Raw genomic sequence first — 26515 nt, forward strand, 5'->3', positions numbered from 1 at the left:
AACTCCAAAGAACATGCACTTTGTTTTGTTTGTGTAGACTGAACAGTAATTTACTGATGCAGAAGTACTTTTCTCTTTAGTGTCCCTTTACGACCACGGTGGTCAAGACCAACACAGTTCGTTTGCCCCCCCCCCCCCTTCCCTTTTTGTGTATGGTGCACTCTGGTATAGCTGTTGAAAATGTTGCAATTATTGTTGACAAGCCCCATTGTTGCATAATTTTCCCCCGCCTTGCTTGCAATGCCTAAATTTGTAAAATTAGCAATGGCTTGAATGTTAACAGCACTCTTGTCATTTTATGGCTGATATCTTGCAGGTATAAAACTGCCTTAGAAGGTTGCATAGTTTGTTAAACATCTGACTTTAAAAACTGTGCACCAAGGGGCTTGCACCTTTTGGCCAGTTTGAACGTTGCGATCCCAAGTTATACCAAATGCAATCTGCATTTTTGCGTTGATAGGGGCTTGTAATAATAAATGATTCATTGTTTATTGAGATTTGCAGGTGCTTGACTGTCTCTGATATGTCATAACACTAACTGTTGGTAGCAGTGGGTGCAACTGAAAACTTGCAAACAATATAAAAACAATGACAAACTAATTCTTTAGTGTCATTCTACAGTTCCTGAGTTATGTTAACTTGTACCACTAATCCTTTGACGTCATCAAAGCTGTGCCAGCTTGTTCACAATGTCTGCGCAATTTGCTGTGGGCATTCACAGAGGTCACAAATATCTTATTCATGACATTTGTCTGTTGAATGTAGCCTGCACAGCTTAACAGGTCGCTTGTCGTTCTAGTGTCTATTATAATCTGTTTTGAATATCTTTACTTTGTTCAAAGGCACTTATGACAAGGCGGAATGCGAGTCGGCTGTGGACACCACGGAGCTGTGGGGTAATTTCTTGTGTTTTTTGTTTTTTTATGCTCATGCTTATGTGAAAGCGGAAGGCAAACTCGGAGCAGGGTTACATTTACACAGCAGTCGCTGTGCTAACTGGGCTGACCAGGAAGCTAGCAGGTGACAGCATCAGGCTAAAGTGGCAAGTCGAAGTGCCTGCAACAAAGGTTACCAGGATACCGTTCAGTCACTTCTAGATTAGTATAATCTTGTGTTGACATGTGCTTGCCTCCTGCATAGCTCTCTATCTGTCCCCCAAAAATGGTGGTGTGTGGTTCAGTATATTGGACCAAAATGTTCTTTCTTATACTGGAGAACATTTTTTAAGGTAGCTGCATTCTTTTTCTTTTTTAAAAAATATCCATGCTAGTTAAACAGCCCACTTTTTCTTTTATGACTATATCTTTGCCTGGAAAATTTCTGAATTGTTGATTTAGAATATAGTGGCTCAAAAATAAATGTACATGCATAAACGTTCTATTTAGGCATTGAAGCTGGCTATGATGAAGAGGGGTGTGCTGCTTCACTTCGACTGGACCTATCCGCACCCCGTGAGCTTTCCACAAAATAACCATTCAGTGTGTTTAACTGCCCAACTCTGGTCTTTTTAGGATTCTCGAAGCTAATGCGGTCACCATTAGGGTCGAACACGTGTGCGATGACCAGCCAAGTTTGAATTAATTTTAGGATTGGTATAACAAAAGGTAATCCCATTGAAATCTATAGGCTTCAACCTTTGAATGGAATCGAATATGCTGGAGTCAGCTTAGGAAGTAGGCTGTGGTAGCACTTTTATTTTGCATGTGGCTGGAAAGCTTGTCAATGCGTTGCTGTACAGATCAATATGCACAAATCGGCATTTGTTTTGGCCTATCTGAGCAATGAATTTCTAAAAGCAGATGGCACTGAAAAATAAACCGAGACCTTCGTGCTATTTGTGCATTAAAGCAGCACTGAACCACCCCTTGATCTTGGCAAGCAAACACATTCTACATGTAGCGGGAGGAGCTAAGAAGCAGTCTTAAAGATAGCCTTCCAGAGGGCTGCTCCTCACCATTTTTTTAAATGCTGGCTAGCTTCCAGTAGGCATTATGTGGTCAATTCTTTTGACAAATTACTTGTGTTTATACCCTGTCAGATTTATTAGAGAGAATTAGCAAGTGGGTAATCGACAATTGCCAATGCATCGCCACTCCTTTATCATTCTTAAAAGTTTTGTCTGATACCCATCTTGAAAAGTTACCATAAGTTTCCTTCGAAAAAATAAGGTGAGGTTGATAGGCCTGTCAAATGCCACTGGCACTGCCCCTACTTGAGAGAACCAATGAGTTGAGGGGTAATACGGAAAGTAAAGATTATGCTCCGAATGCCTTCGTTTATGAGGCCTTTTCAAACATTTTTAAAATTGTATTCCTTGGAAAAAGGGTGCACTCAACAGCAGAATGTGTTTCTCAAATCTTGGAAAAGGGCTCTCCAGGGCCCCTTTAAAAGTAATTATCAAAGAGGCTATGTGCTAGAACTCTTCCAGGTAGGCAAGTTCAAGTTTGAAATGTTCGCAAGAAGTTTGGAGAGTTTCTATGATCTGAAGAATGGCCCATCGTATGCTGAGCTGTGATCCTTAGTCATACGCAAGTTTGGAAGATGAATTTATTAGTGTGTTTTAGAAGGAGCATCCCCCAAAACACAAACTTCTTGGTACGCCTTTTGGGTTCTATTGTACATTAGGTTGACAGCCTACCCTAACCGAGTCCCCTTTTTTTATAACTCCCTGGTCTCTACCACCAGATCACTGTACAGAACTTAGAAGTTCTCAAGTAACTTTCCTTTAATATCTCACCATATTGTGTGTAATGCCATTTCTAGAGTAGCTAGAATAGAACGGTGAGACTTATGTACGTTTTTTTTTTCCGGGAAAACTGCCGTCGAAAACGCATTCGATGTTATGGCCACGCGAAGCGCGCTGGTTGACTTAATTGCTCCGTGTTCTGTGCATGCTATCAAGGTGCCAAGTTCTCGTGATCGAGTTCCCGAGCGCCATGCGATGAAGACGGAGCAGGAACGCAAGCGGCGGCAGGTCGACCGTGAGTCGGCTGATCCCGAATTTGTCGCATCTGCAGATGGCTGTCAAGATACAGCGCGCGCTGCTGTGCAAACTGCCCAGTTGCTACCAGCGTACAAACAGCCTTCCAGCTTTCCTCCCTTGTGTGCGATTCGGCTCACCGTCGGACGCTTTCACTCGCACATACAGAGTATGGCGCGCGAATAGGATGTTATCGCCCTTGGACTTCATACGGAACATCGCGGCAATCACGACGGCAGAAATACGCTTGGAGAGGAAATATATGGAACCCTTACTACAGTGAACTAGAAGCACCCTTACGCTTGCGCGTGACCCACGTTCACGGAAACAAACGTGACGATTTTTTTAATCGCTTAACGAACGAAGAGGTGCGTCGTATACACCGGGTGTGACTTATTTACGTTTTTTTTTTCTGGAAAAGCTGCTGGTTTGAGGGGGTGAATCTTATACAAAGATGCGACTTATAGACCGGAAAATACGGTACTCTCCATTAGACACATTACCTCTCCTTCTATTGCTGGAAGCACCCTTGAAAGTCTTTAAATACCTATGAATTTTTGTCACCGAGACCTGTACAAATCCTGATACTTTACATTTACCAAAGTGCTCTGAAACAACCAAATATGCCATAAATGTACCATTTCTGCTGTGAAGTAAATACTTTTGTGTTTCAGCGGCGCTGCTGCGGGTGCAGCTGGAGGTGTGGCAGCAGAACAGGGACGTCCTGCGTGAGCTGCAGCAGCTGAGGAATGAGGTACGGCATGAGGCATGAGCCTGCCTTGTCGACGGTGCCTCCAGTTCTTCCTCGGCTACCTGCCGACAGTATTGAAGAATTAGGGGAAGCCGTGCGGGATGAGGCTGTGGCTGCCCCCTTGGTTTGTACTGCCCTTTTATTTTTAATTATAAGGCTATGTAACATGTGGAAGTTCTGTGCTGTTTCATGAAACATGCTGTGGGTTCTATGTGAAGGAACTTTGCATAGCACACACTAAAGAGTTCATGGAAATAATTTCTTACCTGATGTATAGTTTCTAATGACATATTGGGACTGGACCTTAGTTTCCTTAAGATGGATCTAAATCTAAACGTACATAGCGTTCTTGCAATGAGGCCTCATCGAAATGTGACCATGGCTGCCAGAATCAAATGTTTGACCTCCAGCTCAGCACTGCAACGCCTTAAGCACTGAGCTACCACAGTGGCTTGCTGAATCGGTGATTTCCAGCAGCTCTCCGTAGAGATACATTCATGAAGCAGGAGTAAGTCGTTAAGTTAATAAACATCCATTGCCGATATAAAATGCAAACTGTGGCAGCTTTCTATAGAAGGACACAATGCAGAGCACTTGTGAATAAGTTCTTTTTGTTGGACGAGTTGGCACTTCGCGAATGATAAATAGCAGTGCAAACAAGTGGGACACAGTACAGGAAAAGGGGTGCAATGATGTTCTGTATATACTGTATTTACCTCATTTTAATCTGCAGTTTTGTTTTCTAAATAATTGAGTTTAAAAATTGCATTGCAATTGGATATGTAATGAAAACCACATTTGCAGCAAGTCTAGTGTACCTGTTGTGTACTCATTGCACTAACATATTTTTTTTCTTGTGCTACAAGCTCATGAAACAAACTCCTAAACTATCCAGTTTCATGCAATGGTTCAAAGCATTTTCTAGAGCACTAGCAATTACTATAAGAATGTAAACCCACATACTCTGTGGCCCCTGTTACTTTTTATTGCACTACTCTGATTTTTATGTGCTTTGTTTTATCTGCTACTATGCTACATTATGTAAGAGAATTTATGCCCTTCAGATTGAATAAGTGAAATACCATATTTACTTGTGTAATGGACGCGCTCGCATAATGAACGCACCCCCAACTTTCGTCGTCAAAATTTCAATTTCTTTTTCTCCCACCTAATAAACGCACCCTGAACTTGATGCCGTGAAGTAGGAGAGACACAGTACGACTCGGTGTCCGATATGGCATTTGGTGGGTACGATTGTATAGGACGCAGAATTGTACGTGTCTCCTACTTTTATTACGGTAGCAATCATATGGACACTCCAGGTGCATTTTTGAAGTCGGCGCCAACGATCGCGGCTCTATCCCGCGTTCGAGGGAAGAAAGCGGGTAGGAAACGCGCCGTATTTCGTCGTGTGCATGGCGCCGCTGGGAGGGGAGGGAGGCGGCACAGCAACTGCACATTGCACGGCCGCGCGCGCCTTATCTTGAAAACGATCTGCGTCGGAGGCTGAGTCTAAGTGCGATGGCGGCTTATACTTTTGTGCGTACTCCGTTATTGCCGCTCAGTTTGCGTTGGAGCTAGAGTGTACTAGATAATGGTTGAGTGGGCCGAACGGCGCTCTCCCGCTGAGGCGCCGCGTGTGGAAAAATTTTGCGAGGGCGCTGCGAGCGAACTGGATTGGGGCGGAGACGCGCTCCGCGGCATATTCAACGCACTTTCGCTGCGGGCGCCGAGGCCGATTGCGCATAGTACGCTCTTAAAATAGTGCTTTATTTCAACTGCAAATTTATGTTTACACCATCTTGCCAAACATATATATTTGAGGCATGGATTATACAACGCGTCGTCTTCAGTTTTGTTGTCGTTGTCAAGCGCGTCGTCTGCTAGCGAGCGCGCGTTCGCTACGCGGACGCTGGCGGCGCCCAGTTTTTCTCGCAGAACGTCTCTGTAGTACATTTGTTTTTATGTTTTAGTTGCTTTGGTGCGCTCATGACTTTTGACGGCGGGTACCAAAGGTAGTTTCAGTCAAGTGAACCATTGTTTTTAACACTGTCTTCTAAAAGCAACTGGCATCTCTGCAACATGAAGCTACGTACGAAAATTTTATTATTGATAGCGTGTCATTTTACGCGCGCTTCTTGTGGGTGGATATTGATCAGGAACAATGATCGAAGAAAAAATATTAAACTGAAATAAACCAGGTTTATTAGCTGTGCGGCGCGAAGAATGACCGATGTATTTCTACGTAATTAAATCAAAGTGTACATTGAGAATGGTACAAATGGTACAGTGAGAACTCCCGACCGTGCACGTTTGCATACGAAACACACGTATTAGTGAATACTGCACATAAAACTCTCATTCGCAGAAATAATATTCATAGCAGCAATTAAAACTATATATATATATATATATATATATATATATATATATATATATATATATATGCGAAAGTGTTATTGATATGCTGTACGACGCCGAACAGTCGTTTCCGTACGAATGTAACGCATAACGCACTATTGCAGTCTCAAAGGTGAGAGACCGATGCAAGTGCGGACTGTTATTCCGAATGATTGTGCTGCCGGAGAGTTGTGACTGTTGCGCAGAGGCGCAGTTCCTGAGAAAATTAACGCAGGGGTGTTAATAAGTCCGGCTAATAAGCTGCTTATAAGCGCTGCTAATAAGTGTAATAAGCTGTCATTCAATATAAATGCCCCGTTTTGGGGCAGCCTGTAAATCTGCTAACTTGATTCAGGCAAGGAAAACTTTTTTTTTTGACAGTCCTCACCATCTTTGCAACCCATTAAAACTGGGTGCCCCATGTGGTACCACACTTATCTTCTTGAACGAACGCAGCAGATCTACACATATCTGTACGTATATGTGAGGTATGCCGTTTCTCTAATTGCTTCATTATTGTCGTTATGATAGTGCGTCGAATAACTGAAAGCAGCCGTTTATAATATACAAGCTGCTTAGTTGAGCGGACAGACATTTGGGAATGGCATTACATTTATGTATGAAATATAGGATAAGCGTAACAGTTTTTCTCGGAAATCATACTCGAGAATAATTTATTTGTTTACACTCCTAGCAAAAAGACGACACATATTGCAATTACGAATTGTAGCCGGTGAGGTTGCAAAACGCATCCACTTGAAATGAATTTCCAGAATGACACTAGAATGACACCGACCGCGATAAATGACCCCGTGCCCATTACTCCGCATTCTGTTACGCGAGTAAGGCGGAAACTTGAATAGAATGTTGTGCTGCAGTTTTTTTTTTTCAATAACGATGCTTCCCGTAAATCTGAGTACCCGCCGCGGGGGCTCAGTTAGCTAAGGCGTTGCGCTGAGGACGAGTTCGCGGAATCGAATCCCGGCCGCGGCGGCCGCATTTCGATGGAGGCGAAATGCAAGAAGCCCGTGTGCTTGCGTTGTAGTGGCCGTTAATGAACCCCAGGTGGTCAAAATTAATCCGGAGCCCTGCACTACGGCGTGCCTTATAATCAGAACTGGTTTTGGCACGTAAAAAACCCCAAAAGAAGAACGAAATTTGAGTACAAGGTGCCGGATGGGGCAGATATGCTTTACTTGTTTGAAGCGGCAAGCAGGAACGTTACATATGTTTCTCCGTTTGCGTTCCGCAAGACCTACTGATGGAAAACTATATGCGGAACAATACACACGAGAGATACATGCTGCTTGAAGAACGAGAAAAATATTTGTTCTCCAAAGGGAACCGTACAATAACGTAGTAGAATGAAAGCCGACACTGCGGCCGCAATGCACGGGCAATCACCGAGCGGCATTAAAAAATAAAATGAAGAGAAAGAAAGGCATTTGTTCTTAAGACATATATACATATCATATTCGATTATGAACACCATTTGAGAGGTCTGAACGCAAATACCAGCGCGCGAAGTAGTGCGATTGACCCTGCCGAGCAGTATCGCCAGCAGTTTCCAACGGCGCGACCTTGATGCGGCCCAATCCAGTTCGATCGCAGCGCCGCGACAGTATTTTTCCACGTCGGGCGCCTCACTGCAAAGCATGCGCCGCCCCAGCCGCTCGTCCCACTCGACCATATTCTAGTACACTCTAGTTGGAGCGATACACGGCATGAAGGTCACTTCACGCGCTGTTGTTGCAGCCCTTCCTCACACCAGCATTTCGACTGTGAGTGTCCGCGGTCATCGAGTGTGATTGGTTCATGTTTGCCTGTGCGCGCTGACACCATTCTGGTTAAATTACTTTGGAAGTTTATATGGCCGATAGAACTACTATCCTTACGTTGTATAGCTCTCTGCGCGTTTGCTATCGCAATCGATGGTTTGCCTTTCGGACGAAACTGCGACTTTCTTTAGAGGTGGCCGCGGAAAAACAAATCGTTCAAAATTTTACCCTGCATAATAAACGCACCCCACGAACTTTGCGCATATTTTCAAGGAAAGAAAAGTGCGTTCATAATGCGAGTAAGTACAGTATTGTAATGGGGGTACCCCATTTTCCATGTCTAAATGACAAGGGTTGGGAAAGTCAGTCAAATTGTGAACAGCTCGAGCCATTGCATTGAACATTCATGGCAAAAACAGATGCTGGCCATAGAGAGAACACGGTCCCCGTGAAGGGGAAATAGCATTGTTCAATATTTTTTCACCCTGGTTGCCATCTGTTTTGTTTTTTGACATGCTTTTTCTCACCCAGTTTAAGCCCACAATAAATGTAATGCCGACCAAAATAGTGTTGTTGAAGGGGTTATATGTTCTGCCTTCCCCATGAAGCCTTGTTCACTGACATAGTGGTTGGCCATATGCCTGTTGTAGCTAAATGAAATCAATACTAGTCAGTGAACAAGGCTTCAGTGTAGAAGCCGAAACATCCTTTCGACAAGCAAGTCGAAGCAAGTGTCAAACCTTCCGATGTCTTACGTGGTTGCCTTCTGTGCCATGATGTTATGAGAGGGAGAAAGCTAAACGAAACCTGGCTGTAGAAAAACTTGTATAAATTAGGTATTTAGTGCACTCTGAGGTTTGCCAGTATATTTCTGGGGTTTTAAAGTACGGCACCTTTACGTAAAGGGACAGACAACTGCTCAGAACATGAATTGAGAAAACCGCTTGTGGAAAAATGACCTGTCCTACTGGTTAAAATAAGCCAAGTTTTTCTCATTAAATGTAGATTTTAATTTTTTATTCTTCCCCAAAAGTTGCGAAAAATGACCCTTGGCGCCCCACATGGCAAAAACATGAAGCTGCATAAGTGGCCCGAAGGGGAGGGAAAACTCGTACTTGGTATTGATTCATGGTAAATAAGGAACAGCGCACTGAAAACGTAGACGAAGGGAGACTTCACACACCACAAGTGCTGACTTTCAACTGGAAAACTTATTGAATGAACGAATTTATGAACACTTGAACTGTGCATGCACTCGTGGTTAGATCAGGTGATACTAAATAATAACGAATTTAAGAAAATAAAAACCATCACACTGCTCGGCTGTCAACGATTTGCGTGGTCTAAAAAGGAAATTTCTCTTTCTTGGAAGACTATTCTAGGCGGACTAATGCAACCTGGTGCTGCTTTCTGTATTCTATAGGCCTCGCAAATTTCATGTGTCAATTGGTCTATGTGGCGAAAAAGAATCTCGGTCCGAGAGAATTCTGCAGTGCACCCGAATTGCCAAAAGCGAGGCGCAAACAGTGCATTTTGGTGCTCCCCGAGGCGCAAGTTTACACACCGCTCTGATTGTCCCACGTACACTCGGCCACAGGTGAGGGGGATGCTGTACACGATTGCAGTGGCGCAAGGCACATGCATATCAGTGTGCCTTACAGGGCAGGCATTTTTGTTTTGCATTTGCATCTTTCTCCCTCCACACATTGTGTAACTGCTGCGCAGATGCTACCCACTTTCTTTGTGGCTGAAAAAAAATCTATGCCATGCCACGATCCCCCCCCCCTTTTTTTGTTTCAACCTGTGCGAACGCTAGTGGCCATAGCATGCTTCAATTCTTGCACGAGCTTTCCACAAAACAGCATGCTATTGGTGTCTTGTGGAAAGCTTGTGCGAAGAGTAAAGTTTGGCGAGTAAAGATGCTGCACCAAGAAGCAAGCCGTTAGCCATACATCCACTATCGTTCGCACAGGTTGAAGGGAGGGGGGCAGGATGATGGCATGGCATAGATTTGTTTTCTTGTTTTCAGCCAGAAAGAAAGGAGGTAGCGTCTGCCCTGTAACGCACACTAACATGTGTGTGCCTTGCACCACTGCAATCGTGTACAGCATCCCCCTCACATGTGCCGAGTGTACGTGGGACACTCGGGGCGGTGTGTAAATGTGCGCCTCAGGGAGCAGCAAAATGCACTGTTTGTGCCTCGCATTTCGCAATGCATTGCCATGACTGCGGGTGCACTGCAGAATTCTCTCGGACCAAGATTCTTTTTCGCCACAGACCAATTGATGCATGAAATTTGTGAGGCCTATAGAATACAGAAAGCCGGACCAGGTTGCATTAGTCAGCCTGCAATAGTCTTCCAAGAAGAAATTTTCTTTTTAGACCACGCAAATCGTTGACAGTGGAGCAGCGCGATGGTTTTTATTTTTGTTAATTCATTATTGTTTAGTATCACCTGATCTTACCACGAGTGCATGTCATAAATTGTTCACTGCCTTCCAGGTGCATGTGCAGTTCAACTGCTCAATAACTCGTTCATTTAAGAAAAACTTACCAGTTGAAAGTCCACACTTGTGGTGTGTCTACGTCTCCCTACGTTTTCAGGACACTGTTCCTCATTTACCATGAATAAGAGGCCTATTACATGGCTTTATTTTATTGTATGGAGTTCACGGTATTCTTATTAGAATCAAACGCAGTCCATTTTTCTGTTATTTTTTTGCCTTACAATATGCTGATAAGCTTTCGTTTGTAGTGAAAGTGGCACTGCCTTTGTACTTGATGAGTTGGCTTGGTAAGTCTATTGACAGAATAATGATAACGGGGGCCAGGTAGCCATGATGTGGATGTGTGTTTGGGGGAAAACGCTGTACAAATGTAAGAAGGTCTGTGCGACAATGCAAACTTATTGTACCAGCTTTGTATTTTAAAAAGTTGTTGAAAAGGCCAAAATGTAGGCAGTTAACTGCAGTTGCACTCACTCCTGTGAAAGCAGAATGATAGGCTGCTTTCACAATTTGCGAAGCTGCAGGTGCAAACATTGTTGAGGGTTAGCTTTTGGTTACCATAAAACTAGGTCTTTAAAAACTGGTTGTCAGTCCCTTTAATGCAAAATGTGAAGGTCTGAAAATATGTTGGTATGCCTTTAAGCTGTTTTGTGCCACACGTATGTAGATCTGACTTTCCTGCACTGTAATGTCACATCCCTTAAATATGCATAGGGAATTTGCATGGAAGTAGAATTGGTGCACTTACAAATGATAGTGAAAGTTTGGAGAGGTAATTACTATGAAACATAGTTACTGTGCTAAGGGGTATGAAACACAAACATCAAATGCACAGAACAGACAAGACCTGATGCACTTCGTGTTTGTGTTTCTTCCAGTAACGCTTAGGTGTTGTGGAGCACATTTCTAATGAAAGGGCATTGCGTCACAAACCCCTTCCAGCATATATGTTTTGCTTTGCACTCAGCTAAAAATTCACTTCTCTTGGCAATAAATTATATTCTGGTAGTATTGGGTAGATTTTTCAACTTGCAAACATTACCACATACAATGCTCATTTCGAAATCTCTGGCAATTTTTGTCTTTTGCAGCGCAAGCACCTCCTGCAAATAGGAAGGAAGTCGCTGCGCGAGGTGGCATCAAATGCCATGAAGGCTGTAACGGCGCACCCCGTCCAAGTGCTTTACAGCCTTCATAGCAGGAAGGGGAAGAGGGCATTCATCAATTTGAAGTTATGCCGGATAGTCACAGGTAAAGCTTCCTTAGTCATCCTTTTGCATTGTTGAAGTATTTTGTATACAGCCGAACATCTCTACAGCGAAATGGCTTGCATAACAAGAGATTGTCCTTGCCAAAACCCTGTCTTTTATATGAATTGTCAACTTCTACAACGAAGAAATTTGGGCGTCCCTATTGGCTGATTTAATTTTTTATTAAGAAAGCCACATACTCAGCCACCCCTGCCCTTGCAGAAATTGCAAAAGTGTGCTCTGCACTAGCACCAATGGCAGCTAAGGTGAATTGCTTGACGAGCATGCCGATGAATTGCATCACACCAGGCAGCTTACACGTTTAGCATCAGCGGGTGAGACAGCTGAATATGTCTCGGTTAGTAAAGACATGGTGTGATCATCACTGATGACGTTAACGCTGTGTTAGGGTGGAAAAAATGTCACAGTTTCGCCCTAAGGGCGAAGCAATGAATGCGATAGCAACACAGCAATGTCATACGAAGTAAGGTGAGCGGCTTTGGTAGCAATATGAGTTGTAGTAAACATGAGCTGATTAAGTAAGCAGGTGTGCTGCGGCGTAAGTAGACCGACATGAAGAGAGACTCGATGACCACGAGAAGGCGCGTGTGAAACGGTGGTGTTGATGAGAAGCGCTTCCCGTGGGCAGCGCGTGCGAAGGGACACATCTGTAGCGCTGCACTGCCGATCCGGGCAGCATTGCATGTGTAGCGTGCGTTGGAAAATGTGGCCCGACTATTACTAACTGAATGAACAAGCGTGGTGTGAGCGCGCACAAACAAACATGAATAGCTCACACTGAATGACTGCAGACAACGACCGTCAAAACTCTGGCAGCAAGCGGATACGCCGCAGCGGCGAACGTACGTGCGGTCTATCGCTGCAACGGAAACTGAGCGCATGAAGGTCAGAGCCGTGTGGAGATAAGAGACGGTGCGAGCGAGCGACGATCGCGGCCGTTGGCAGCGTAGAAGTGCGCCCCCCCCCCCCCCCCCCGCTCCCTCCGGCGCTGGCTTACCGCTTCCTTGCTTGCGCGTGGGAGAGATAAGAGACTGTGCGGACGAGCGACGAGCGCGGTTGTTGGCAGAGAAGTTCCCCCCCCCCCCCCTGCTCCCTCCGGCGCTGGCTTTCCGCTTGCTTGCTTGCGCGTGGGAGATTGAGTGCGTTCGCTCTCCGTGATAGCGCGCCTCCCCGCACGCTTCCGCTGGGGCATACGGCGCGCGGCGAAGATTTTATCTATACGGAACCTCACTGGCGACGCCGACGGCAGAAATCCGGTTGAAGTGTCCATATAATTGCTATCGCAATAAAACAGGAATGTCAACGAAGGCAACAGGGATGAAGATCCTGTAAATGGATCAAGAATTTTCATGGCGGGGAAGGCGATAGCAGCATTTAATTATCCACAGCAATACGTTGCGTATCCTGCATTTCGCCGCTGAGCATGCTGTGAACCTCGATTCAATAAGGTTAGCTGCGGTTGCAAATTCTGTCAGATAAACTGTGTGCTAAAGACTTTGCAACTTATTTTGCTAAGTCTCTTGAGTTCATGTTAAGGTTTTCTTTTGTTGAATGTGTTTGCCTGCTCTATTGTGGGTGATCTTTACGGTGCATGTTGTATGGACTAATTGTGGTCTTTTTATGGTTGTGTGCAGTTGTCATCTGTCCGAAAGGCGAGGGGCCGACCTGATAGAAACACAGGACTTCATTAAGAGGTGGTTTCCAGGGTCTGTGGACAGGGTTGGTGGCAGGAAGAGGCGTTTCACAGAAACGTTTTAAGCAGAGCAGCCCGATGATCCCTCCCTTCGGGGCAGGAATCATTGCCGGCCCACTGCTGCCCTCTCCCTGCCCCACCCTAGCCCTCAGGTCCCTGGCCATTCCACCGTCGGCCCCTCCTGTCCGGCTGCTGCTGCCCTTGCTCCTGCAGTCCCTTGCCCCTGCCCCTCCTCCTGCTGCTGCCCCTGGAACTGAGCACCCCTACTGATGCGTGCATCAGTTCAAGAATTGTATTGTAAATAGTATTCTAAATAAATTATAATTTTGTTTATGCTTTGCGTGTGTCTGCAGGAAGTTTCCTTCCCGCACTTATTTCTATCACGTTTCCTTCGCTACTAATTGTATTGACAGTAAGCTAGCATACAAGCAACAGAATGGCTGAGTACAAGCTATGCTTGAAACATATTGGATATTCTGGAAACACATTGGATACAAAATGGCTGAGCACTGGATATTCTGGAAACGCATTGGATACAAGATGGCTGAGCACTGGATATTCTGGAAACGCGGTCGATACAAGATGGCTGAGCACTGGATATTCTCGAAACGCGTTGGATACAAAATGGCTGAGCACTGGATATTCTGGAAACGCGTTGGATACAAAATGGCTGAGCACTGGATATTCTGGAAACGCGTTGGATACGAAATGGCTGAACACTGGCTCTAGTGCTCGAACTACACTGGATCCTACAATGGCAAACTGTACGGCCAATCTTGGCTCGAACAGTGGGTGGACCTTGGATCGGGTTGCACTTTACCATGATGCCAGGATTGGGCCAAAGTTCGCACCAATTTCTGCGAGCATTGGACCATGCTTGGCCCAGTGCTGTCGTGCTGCCTGGATATATTTTACGCTGAGTATGATTCCTCAAAATGCCGATTGAATTCGGTTACTCCTAATACAAAATTCATAGCAGTTTTTTAATTATCTGGAGTGAAGTTGTAGCAGTGGACAGTGCAAGAAACCATTTGTTAATTATAATTAGTATGATAATTAAATTGTAACTGAAAAACATTTCTTGTTTCTTTTTCTAATGATGTACACACCATGGCCAGAAATAAACGTGAACAATTTGTTTCAAATTTCATTGATGTGGAACTCTGTTTCGGCATTACAGGGTTAATAAATATGTTATTTCTCGGAAAAGTTCCCAATTAGCCGAGTCAACCTTCCATCGGGGAGCCTGTGGCGAGCATCCATCTTGTTTTGTTGACTTATCATAATTGGAAAGTGGTCGCTCCCAAAGAGGTTCTTGAGAACGGACCACTCCAGGTCCAGAATTAGTATACTCGACACGATAGTTAAATCTATGGAGGAGCATGCATTATGTGCCACGCTGTAGTACGTTGGCTATTTCTTATTAAGTAAACATGCTCCCGAGGAAAAAAAGAAAGTTTTCAAATAGGCGACCTCTTGCATCGCAACGCGAGTCTCCCCACAAAGTGTTATGTGCATTTAAATCTCCGACAACTATGTATGGTGGCGGAAGTTCATTTATGTAGTTTTAGAATTCGGTTTTATGCAGTTGATAATTGGGAGGAATGTATATAGAGCTGATAGTGACCAGCTTCTCGAACAACACCCCTCGGACAGCAACTGCCTCTAGGGGCGTACGAAGTTTTAATTCCCCGCAGGCAACGCCTCTGTCGACCACGCTAACCACACCACCGGAAGACACGCCTGTGTCATCGCGGTCTTTGCGAAAAATAGCATATTGCCGCAGAAAATTTGTTTGCGTGTGTTTGAGGTGTGTTTCTTTGACACACAGACTTTTGGATTATATTTATGTAGGAGTTCTTTGATGTCATCGAAGTTGTGGAGGTGTCCTCGGACATTTGACTGTTATATTTGTGTATCAATGTTGAATGTGGTTTTTGTGCTGTGTGTTTAAGAAAGAACAGTTACTTCACAGAGTCCTTGTCGGGCCCTGTGATGCGGGGTTTCTCTTTTTTTTCAGCGGTCGAGAGTTTCTCGGCGCTCCTTTGGCACTGGCTGCGCCGTCTGGCCGGAAGATGTGTCCATCGGCTCTTGCGGAGCACTAGACACCCGCTCTTGAGAGCGGTTTGTTCGCGGTGAAGGCCTCGTCTCGAGGGGCAAGACCTTGGAGGCCACCAGCCCGGAGGTGGATGGCCCCTTCTGCTGGGGTGGCGGAGCAGCGCTAGCTGCAGCCGCCGTGGGGGCGGATGGCGTCACCGCTGGCTCACTACGCGTGTGCCAGACAGCCGCCGGGGGCCGTTGTGGCGCTGCCCCCTGACGCGCCACTTCGGCAAAGCTGGTTTTCGGCAGGTACGCTACCCGCCTGCGTGCCTCCTTGAAAGTTATGTTTTCCTTTACCTTAATTGTGACAATTTGCTTTTCTTTTTTTCCGGATGGGCACGACCGCGAGTATGCGGCGTGCTCCCCATCACAGTTAATAAAATGTAGAGAACTTTCACAAGACTCAGAGGAGTGTTCATGAGCACTGCATTTCGCACAAGTTTGGCGGCATCGGCAGTTCTGTGAACTATGGCCGAACCGTTGGCATTTGAAGCATCGAAGAGGATTTGACCATCGAAGATGGACTCGGGCAGAACACTTGGGTTGAAAGTATTAGGTGCTTGGTTTGGATTTCCTTGCCGTCACGCCTCATCTTAATCTGTTTAACATTGATTACATTCTGTTCACTGAAACCATCCAGGAGTTCAGCCTCACTCAGCTGCAAGAGATCATCATCTGAGATAACGCCACGGGAGGTATTCATAGTACGGTGCGGAGTTACTGTTGCTTGGGTATCTCCAAATGACACTAGATTAGGCAGTTTCTCATGTTGTTTCACAACACGGAGTTCCAAGAGAAGATCCCCGCTTCCCATCTTGGATGCTTTATAGCCTGGTCCAAAAATATCGGTCAAAGTCTTTGACACAAGGAAAGGTGAGATTGTTCTTACTGATTTGTCTGTTTTTTCTGAGTGAATTACATGGAATCGGGGAAAAGTTTCTCTTTGGCGGCCAAAAAAGTGGAAGACTTCATCGGCGCGCCCTCGTTTCAGACGGCGATCAGGGAGGGGGGGGGGGAATGAACTTGCCATAAATATATATAGATTTTCGGCGGCAAGGCCAGCCACCCACCATGGAGCCCAACAAGGGGACGCTACAGGGCCTGTAAACACAAGACCTGCAGACGCCAGCCGTACGTCACCCCTATAAGCAAATATGGAATATTCAAGGTTGGCTACCCGCACAAGGTTAACCCTAGCTGCCTGGGAAACTGGAAGCAAAAGGAAGTGAACAGAAGACAGGATAGATTGAAAGTGAGAGAGAAAGAGGAAGATTTAAGAGGAGGACAGGAAAAGACAACTGCGATTTCCCCTTGGTGGGTCAGCCCAGGGGTGCCGTCTATGTGAAGCAGAGGCCGAAGAGGCGTGTTGGCTCGGCCGGGAGGCCTTAAAGGTCCGAACACCCGGTATCGGCTCAACCTCCAGGATCCCCCTTTCCCCAGACACGGCTAAGCCGCGCACGGTTAAACGCGGGAGGGTCCAACTGTAGTAAGAAAGTAGTATTCCAACTTGGAAGAAGCCAACGGAAGCCACGACGAAGAAGTGAATGCGCGAGCTCGTGACGAACGTGCATGAGAGCTCGGGGCCTTCGGAATGAAAACGGATGAGCTAGCGCTGCCAGGCTAGCCTGGGCGTGTACGGGATCGACCTGAGGCACAACACGGACCGAGCCGCTGCTACCAGACCAGCCGGGACGAGACTGGCGTGCCCTACGGTGAACCTGTGTTCCGGCCAGAGCTGAGATGCGGACCAGGCTGAACGGGTCGGTGCGGTTCCTGCGGTGAAAGAGCGTTCGAGCCCAGCAGTTCTAAATGGCTTTGGTTGAGAGTGCGATGCTCGAGCATGCCACGTGAGAGGGTCCGGCACAACCGCCTGCTGGGGTCGTGGCCACGGTGCCGCGTTGCTGACCGCGTGGGCCTGCGATGCTGTTACGCGAGCAGTTCATCTGCACGTTTGCTGGTCGCCCGTATGATTCCGTCGTACAAACGGCGCTTCAAGTCTACAAGTGCCGACGCCTCTGACATCAAGTACTGTGAGTGACCTTACGAAGATACTCAGACTCATTGTATCGTCAGGGAGACACGCGCGGTGAGTCCTGGACTGCCTGGACACTATAGAAATTGTACAGTATCTTGTAGCTCTTTGTAAGTGTAATTGTTGCCCTCTGTCGACAATAAATGTTTGTCCTGTCTATGACTTTGCTTCCTGTATCTGAGTCGCTGGGGCCACAAACCACCACAATTGGCGAGCTTGCCAGGATTGTTTATTAACATCCAAAGTCATTACTCAGATACGGAGCTGGGTCATGGAAAAGGAAAAATTTTTTTGCACTCGGCCGAGAGCTAGGGCTTGAGAATGCTGAGCTCAGAGACTGGGTAGAGCGAGAGTGCGTGCAAGCTAGCGATGAGCGCGCTAAGGAACGCGAGGTCGTGAAGGAAAACGCAGAGCGACAACAGAGACTTTTGGAGCTGCAACAGAAAGTTCAAGAACAGGAGCTGGAGATGCTAGAGCTGAAGTTTCGACTTCAGGAAGGTGCGAACAGGTCACAGTATACTGAGGCTGATGAACCAGGAGGATCTCGCATTAACACAACAGGTGTATGGGATGGCTGCAGTCCTCGTAAACTGATAGCTCTCTTCAATGAGGCACGCGATGACCTCGACGCGTACCTGCACTGGTTCGAACGAGTCGCAACGTGTCAAGGGTGGCCTCGTGAGAAGTGGGCTCTTTCACTGAGCCTTTGCATGACGGGAGAGGCATTTACCGTGATAGGCCAGTTAGATCCGACAGCTGCCCTGAATTATGATCAGCTAAGAGCGGCGTTACTGCAGCGGTTCCGGTACACCGCAGAGGGTTATGGGGAGAAATTTCGCCAAACCAAGCCAGATGACAAAGAGTCCGGCCTGCAGTTTGCTGCTAGACTTTCCGGCTAATTTGACCATTGGCTAGAAATGGGCAAGACGGAGAAAAGCTATTCTAACTTGAGAGAATTAATAATAAGCGAGCAGTTTATGAAAGGCTGTTCTCCCGCACTCAGAATGTTTCTCGAGGAAAGAAACTGCAAGATGCTGTGTTGGCTGTGTGAGACCGCTGACAGCTTTATGGAAGCGCAGGCGCTCTGGAATCTAAGTAAATAACGTATTCCCAAGGAAACAGGGCCGTCAGCGTCGAAGTCGGAGCCGGCGAGGAAAAGAGAGAAGACCACTAGCCGTTGTTTCCTGTGTGACAAGAAAGGTCATAGAGCAGCTGACTGCTGGTCGCGGACCAGAAGATATTTTCCAGTGCATGAGCGAAACGACATGTTACCTCAAAGCCGTGATAAGTCTTCCACCGGAAGGGTAGACAAGAAGGAAGCATCATGCATGGTCTCTGTAGGCAAAACATATGCAAGCTCAACAGACAACAAGGGTTACGTAGTTCTACAAGATAGAGAGAAGATTCCCGTCGTGAACACTGCGGTGGGCCGAGGTGTAACAGCTGGTGGAAACCGGAAGTTGCCCGTTGCCAAAGGGTTTCTGGAAAATAGCCCAGTTAGAGTGCTACGGGACACCGGCTGTAATAGGGTTGTCGTGCGACAAGCCTTAGTTCCTAAGGAGAAATTTACTGGAACAACAAGCCCAGTGTATTTATTGGATCATAGTGTGCGGTACCTCCCGGAAGCCAAAGTCTTTTTACGGAGCCAGTTTTCTGTAGGTGAGGCTTTTGTGAAATGCATGGCAGATCCAGTGTATTACGTGATTTTGGAAAACATCAAAGGCGTGGCATTACCGGATACGTTACCTCTGAATGAGCCACAACTTCACTTCAATGCTCGCATGAAGATCGATCAAGGACAGAGAATTAACTGCATGAATGATGATCGTGATAACGGGGCGCAGAGAGTATCCGGTGATCGTACAGTGACGCAAGCAAAATCCAAGGAGTTGCTACAAGATTACGCGTTAAAAACGATTGCCGAACCAGCGATAACATACGGAGGGGCAGCGGGAAGATGGGCGTGGAAGACACAACCTTACCTGCGATGTCACTCCCTGCTTTTCTTGTAGGAAGCGAGACGCTTAAAAAATATCAGGCGGACGATGAAACGCTTCGAAATTGTTTCGAGGCTGTTGGCAAGAAAATCGTGTCGAACCATCGGGAAACGGTGTTCTTCTTTCGTGACTGAATGCTATTCCGGAAACACAAATTACCTTGTCAGAAAGAACTGGAGCAACTCGTGGTGCCACAACAACTGGGAGAAATAGTGCTGAAATTAGCACATGAAGGCATCCTAGCCGGTCACCAGGGCATCACGAAAAAAGTAAGCAGGGTAACCGGAGACTTCTACTAGCCCGGTGTCCAGTCGGACACAAAACGGTTCGTGAAGTTTTGTGACGTATGCCAACGGACGGTTCCTTGTCACCTGGTGGGACGCGCTCCCTTGGGCACCATACCTATCATCGACATACCCTTCAAGAGAGTTGGTATCGACATCATCAGTCCATTGTCCCCAACCTCTGACAAAGGGAATCGTTATATACTGACTATGGTAGATTTTGCAACGCGATACCCCGACGCAGTTGCACTACGCACAATTGAATCGAGGCAGGTTGCAGAGGGCCTCCTATAAATGTTCTCCCGCGTCGGCATACCAAGGGAGATCATCAGTGATCGCGGCTCTTCTTTCATGTCGACAGTCATGACAGAATTTACTCGATTACTGTCGTTGAAGCAACTGCCTACGACGCCCTGTCATCCGATGGCTAAAGTTCTGGTCGAGCGCTTTAATGGCACATTAAAACGCATGATAGGGCGCATGTGTCAAGAGCGTCCAAAAAGCTGGGACCGCTACCTTGGGCCATTACTGTTCGCCTATAGAGAGCTTCCACAAAGTAGCACTGGGTTCTCTCCGTTTGAGCTACTATATGGCCGACATGTTCGAGGGCCCATAGCTGTTCTCAAGGAGCTGTGGACAAACGCTCGCCTGTACGAAGAGACAAAGACGACATATACCTACATGATGGAGCTTCGGCGACGTCTGGAACGCACATGTGCACTTGCACACGAAGAGCTAGAGAAGGCGGTAAAGCTGCAGAAAGGCTATTATGACAAGAAGGCGAAGAAGCGAGAACTCTTTCCAGGTGACCGGGTGCTAGTATTATTGCCAGCCGATAAGAACAAACTGGTTCTCTCTTGGAAAGGCCCATTTCCAGTTGTCGAGAAACGTAGTAAACTTCATTACCTTGTGAACCTTAGAAATAAGGTCACACTCTTTCATATAAATATGTTAAATAAATATGAAGAGCGCAGATCACTAAGCCAACAAATGGTTGCCGGCACTATCACCGCTCGGCCGACTGATCGTGCCTCAAACCAGGATTCCGCCAGTGACGTACCACATGTAACACCAGGAAAGACGCAGCCTGCGCTGAAATCCATAAACTTACACAATCCATTTGTTTTACGCACAGATGTGTTTTCACTAAGCTTAGGGGCAGGACTGCTCCAGAAACATCAAGGTCGTCGCACCGAGTGTCTTATACAATCAGGAATTTAAGCCGGTGCGAACAATGTCGGCGCAGACTATAGTCGCGCGGCATTTACTGAACATTTGTGACGTATTGCCGTTGTGCACACACTGTTTCATTCTTTTTTAAGTGATTGGTGGTGTGGTGATTGGTCCATTGTAATGTGTTGTTAGTTTATGTTGCAACTTGTGTCGCACGTCCAGGAACTGCTGCATATGCGTGTACAACGTACTGAAGTTGGGGGAAGTGTAGTAAGAAAGAAGTATTCCAACTTGGAAGAAGCCAACGGAAGCCACGACGAAGAAGTGAATGCGCGAGCTCGTGATGAACGTGCATGGGAACTCGGGGCCTTCGGAACGAAAACGGTTGAGCTAGCGCTGCCAGGCTAGCCTGGGCGTGTACGGGTTTGACCTGAGGCACAACACGGACCGAGCCGGTGCTACCAGACCAGCCGGGACGAGACTGACGTATCCTACGTTGAACCTGTGTTCCGGCCAGAGCTGACATTCGGACCATTCTGAACGGGTCGGTGCTGTTCCTGCGGTGAACAAGCGTTCAAGCCCAGCAGTTCTAAATGGCTTTGGTCGAGAGTGCGATGCTCGGGCGAGCCACGTGAGAGGGTCCGGCACAACCGCCTGCTGGGGTCGTGGCCACCGTGCCGCGTTGCTGACCGCGTGGGCCTGCCATGCTGTCACGCGAGCAGTTCGTCTGCACGTTTGCTGGTCGCCTGTACGATTCCTTCGTAGAAACGGCGCTTCAAGTCTACAAGTGCCGACGCCTCCGACATCAAGTATTGTGAGTGACCTTACGAAGATACTCAGACTCATCGTATCGTCAGTGAGACACGCGCGGTGACAACTCGCGTGAGTCCTGGAATGCGTGGACACTATAGAAAATTGCACAGTATCTTTTAGCTCTTTGTAAGTGTAATTGTTGCCGTCTGTAAACGATAAATATTTGTCCTGTCTATGACTTTGCTTCCTGTATCTCAGTCCCTGGGCCCACGAACCACCACACTAACCCTCATGTGCTCGGGTCCGTGGTGTCGCAACACACCAAACGCCTGCTTGCGCAGACGCCCCTGCGGGGAGAAGCTACTCAAGACGACACCCTACCATGCGATGGTGAATGGTCTCGTAGAGAAGTTCAACGGCACCCTGAAGATGATGCTAAAGAGAATGTGCCAAGAGAGACCGCGATCTTGGGACAAATACCTTGCCTCTCTGCTTTTTGCATATAGAGAAGTTGCACAGGCAAGCCTCGGGTTCTCTTTCTTTCATCTCATTTACGGCCGGCTCGTTGGAGGACCGTTGACGGTATTGAGGGAATGTGGACAAATGAGGAGCTAGATGGAGAAACGCGAACGACATACACTTATGTCTTTGATTTGCGCAATCGCCTGGAGGAGACATGCAAGATCGCATATGAATAGCTGGAGGAAGCTCGTGACAAACAAAAACCTATGACAGGGAAAGTCGCCCTAAGAAATTATGTCCAGGCGACTAAGTGCTCATATTGTTGCCAACTGACTCGAACAAGCTTTTAATGCAATGGAAAGGGCCGTTCCCAGTCATAGAACGAAACAATGACGTTGACTAGGTCATTGCAGTCTCTGGAAAGAACAAAATGTTTCATATAAATATGCTAAAGAAGTATTAAGAGCGGGAACTTACACAACCGAGGGTTCGCCTGATTGAGGAGAGACACAAGTCGAAGTGTAAGGCTTCCCGTGGTCTCCAACGTAAGTGTAGTCCTCAAAGGAAACCAGGAAGAATCACCGCAGTCAGCAGCTTGGCTGGGTGTACGCCCGAGTGTTAACCTACCTGGTTAACAGTGATGGTTAACCTGGTTAACAGTGAGTGAAAATGTATTACTTGTGTCCAATACAAGTCTGATGTGTGTTTGTGCTTCTGCGTGCTGCTTCTACCTTTTTCTGGAGTGATCCTCCACCCAATAACATCACAGTGACCACGATCATGTGACAGTGATGGCGTGATTTGACGTGAGCTTGCGACATGCTGATGGTTTGGTTCTACACATGTACTGGATGAGCATACGCAAGAGAAGCATGGATTGTGAAGTCCTCAGTGACTGTGTGTTAACAATCGTACGTACCTATGGCTTCATGTGCTTCTCAGCTAAAACAGTTCTTTAGAAACCCATATGGGTTTCTCGGAAATAAAGCATCGTAGTATAAAAAAAATATCCTGGTCTGGGGATCAAACCAGGGACATTGTGCTATATTCAGGTTGATGATAATATTCCTTTCGTGAATGCTCCTTCACCTTGCGGGCTTCCACCGAAATTATTAGCCAATACCTGCACTTAGGAGCCGGCAAATGGTAGACGACCCTGACTTTGACAGCCTCGATGCAGTGGGATAGCGTACAAGAATTTATTAAGACGAAAGCCTGACCGTGGCCCGAAATATTTGGAACATACGCATAGGGCCAATAAAACAAGAAGTTTTACAATCGGAAATAGTGTATTTCTTTGTTCGGTCTAATTATACGGAATCTATATATAAGGGGCAAATGAAAAGGTGGCTTTTGCGTATTTCATGACCTTACCTGACATCAACAAACTGACCATGGCCCGAAATATTTTGAACATACGCATAAGTCTAATGGAAAAAGAAGTTTTAGAATCGAAAATATCGTATTTGTTTGTTAGGTATCTATATATGGAATCTCTATATAAGGGGCAAATGAAAGATGACTTTTGCGGATTTCATGACCTCACCTGACAACAATAAACAGACCGTTGCCCGAAACATATGGAACATACGCGTAGGTCTAATGAAAAAAGAAGCTATAGAATCGGAAATATCGTATTTGATTCTTCGGTATATGAAATCTCTATATCATGGCAAATGAAAAGTGGCTTTTGCAGATTTCTATACCTCACCTGGCAACAACAAACTAACCATGGCCCGAATTATTTTGAGCACACGCAAAGGTCCTTAGGAGCGGCCCAGACATCACTTTTCCGTGCTCACGAGGGTTTCGACAGGAATTCAGGGCGCAGGCTCCTTTCCCAAGCGTATCACCCCTGAAGGAAGCCGAACGCCAGGCCGGGGTACGCTTGTACCCATTTGATCCAGTGGGTGCCCGGCGGCAGTGGGAATTGAACCCACAACCTCCCGTAGCCGAGGGTGGGTACGGCGGACCGGAAAGCGGCATGTGGTCACGAAATCACCTTTTCTACTTCGTGCAGGCTCTTCTGCTCGGTCTCGCCAGAAGGCTCGATCCGGAATCTTGCCGCGTCACTAACACGTCTGTCTCTGCTGACACGTGTGCTAAGGTATCTCTACTAGTTCACGGTGCAACCCCTGCCTTCGCTGAAATCGGGACGACAGCGCCATCTACTGCAACTACGTCATCGGACCTGCCTATAAAGGATCATCCGCAGAGCTACACCTTCATTGGGTACGGCGGACCGGAAGGCGGCATGTGGTCACGAAATCACCTTTTCTACTTCGTGCAGGTTAGTCCCAGCTACAAGAGCTTTCGTAGTGATTATCGTAGCCTTCTGGTCCTGCCGTGCCCTCAACAGTGTATTATGATTGCATATGACGTATTCTCTGTGTGTGCACTACTTTTGTGTGGTGATGAGGAGACTAATCCAGGTCCTTCAACAGCAGAAATGCTGAAGGAATTGTTGGCAGGGCAAAATAAACTAGCTGAAGAAATGGCTGCACTAAGGGAACAACAGAACAGCATAGAAAAAATCATGTCGGATCTCGCTTTACGCTTTCTTGAAATAGAAAAACGGACTGCCCAGGTCGAATCACTCGAAAAATCTATGAAGATCTTGAAGTCTAAACTAACCGATCTGGAAGACCGCAGTAGACGATCAAATTTGGTTATTTAGGCATGCAGGAAGATCCCAATGAGAAAGACTCGGATTTAAAGCAGAAAGTTGTAAACTTATTCTCAACAAAACTACAGGTATCCTGCCTATCTGTAGGTAGAATTCACTGCTTAGGCAGACGAGGCAATACTAGACCAATTATACTTCAGTTTCAGGACTATAATGAGAAGCATGCAGTGTTTAAGAACGTACACAAGCTTAAAGGGTCAAAAATATCAATTCAACATGATTACTCACGTGAGACATTGCAGAAAAGAAAGTTGTTATGGGCAAGTGCTAAGGGGGAAAAACAACAGCGAAAGACTGTTTCGCTCATTAATGATAAGCTGCGAGTAAATGGGGAGCTCTTCATTTGGGACGATGACGCGCAAATCAGAATAAAGGCTCCCTTGTCTCATGGTAATTCTAGAATGGACTGACATGTACATTCCTCTAGTAGTCAACTGAAGATTATTAACGTAAATGCGCGTAGCGTCGTTAATAAATCAACAGAACTTGAAGTCATCCTGTTAGATTATGATCCCCATGTTGTTGTTATCATGGAGACCTGGCTTCGTGACGATATCGATGATGCTGATGTTTTTCCGCCCTCATATCAGGTTTTTCGCCGTGACCGTCCTACTAGAGGCGTCGGCGTGGCTGTCTTGATAAAATATGGCATTCGAACATCATTGCTACGTCAGACAGAAAATCACGAAAGTCTTACCTTGAAATTGTTCTGTTCAGGGCGCGTTTTATTGTTGTCTGCTTTTTCAGAGCACCGGATGCACCACCTCGATTTCTGAAAGATCTACGCGATCATTTAGGGTCATTTTCTTGTAAAGAAGTAATGATAGTTGGCGATTTTAATTTACCTTCTGTTGACTGGCGCTATCCATTCTCAAATACAGATCGACATTCTGATGTTGGATTCTTGCTTGACATTATGCTAAACCTGGATGTGCAACAAGTTGTAACAGAGCCTACGCGTGTTTGTGATGCGTCCTCTTCAATATTAGATCTTGCTTTTGTTACTAGGACAATTGAGGAATGTACAGTCTCTGTGAATCCCGGTATTTCTGATCATGCAATGGTGTTGTTATCATGTAACCTTGAAAAACCTTGTATTGTTCCCTCCGAAATAGTTTCTGTAAAAGACATTTCTCGTGCCCGGGATGAAAGTGTTCTGGACTATCTTGAAATAAAATTCAACAGCTTTCAAGGCTCGGATGTTAATATACTTTGGGATAAATTTAAACAGATATGCACTTACTGTCTTGACAATTTCATACAAAACAAAACAAAGAAAACTAGAAAATCGAATCCCTGGATCACGAGAGAGGTCTTACACCTAAAAAGAAAACTTAAGCGCATCAGAAAAAGAGGAGCAGCCGCAACCATTGTTGAGGCCGCTCGAACGGCATTTAATGAGGCGTTGAAACGTTCCAAATGGCATTATTTTCAACATACCCTACCAAATTTTTTAAAAGAATCCCCTCAGTTAGTTCTGGGACTTCTTGAATCAGAATAAAAAGTCGGTTGACGAGATACAAATTGATGGTGTTCAAATTGTTGATAAGGAGGCCATTGCGGAACATTTTAAGTCGCATTTCCACAGCGTTTTTTCCATCCCTTCTGAAAGTGTCAGTCTTACCCCTGTATCTTGCTCTTATCTCGA

General features: G+C 46.2%; 1 long non-coding RNA gene across 1 annotated transcript; it reads left to right on the plus strand.

Moving 5' to 3' along the window:
• Window positions 1-840: 840 nt before the first annotated feature.
• LOC125946057 (uncharacterized) lies at window positions 841-12065 on the plus strand. Its single transcript, XR_007467364.1, has 3 exons — window positions 841-896; window positions 3655-3855; window positions 11508-12065. It is a non-coding gene; the product is annotated as an uncharacterized LOC125946057 (long non-coding RNA).
• The last annotated feature ends 14450 nt before the right edge of the window (window positions 12066-26515 follow it).

Source organism: Dermacentor silvarum, chromosome 5, assembly GCF_013339745.2.
Source record: "Dermacentor silvarum isolate Dsil-2018 chromosome 5, BIME_Dsil_1.4, whole genome shotgun sequence".
NCBI classification, from domain to species: domain Eukaryota; kingdom Metazoa; phylum Arthropoda; class Arachnida; order Ixodida; family Ixodidae; genus Dermacentor; species Dermacentor silvarum.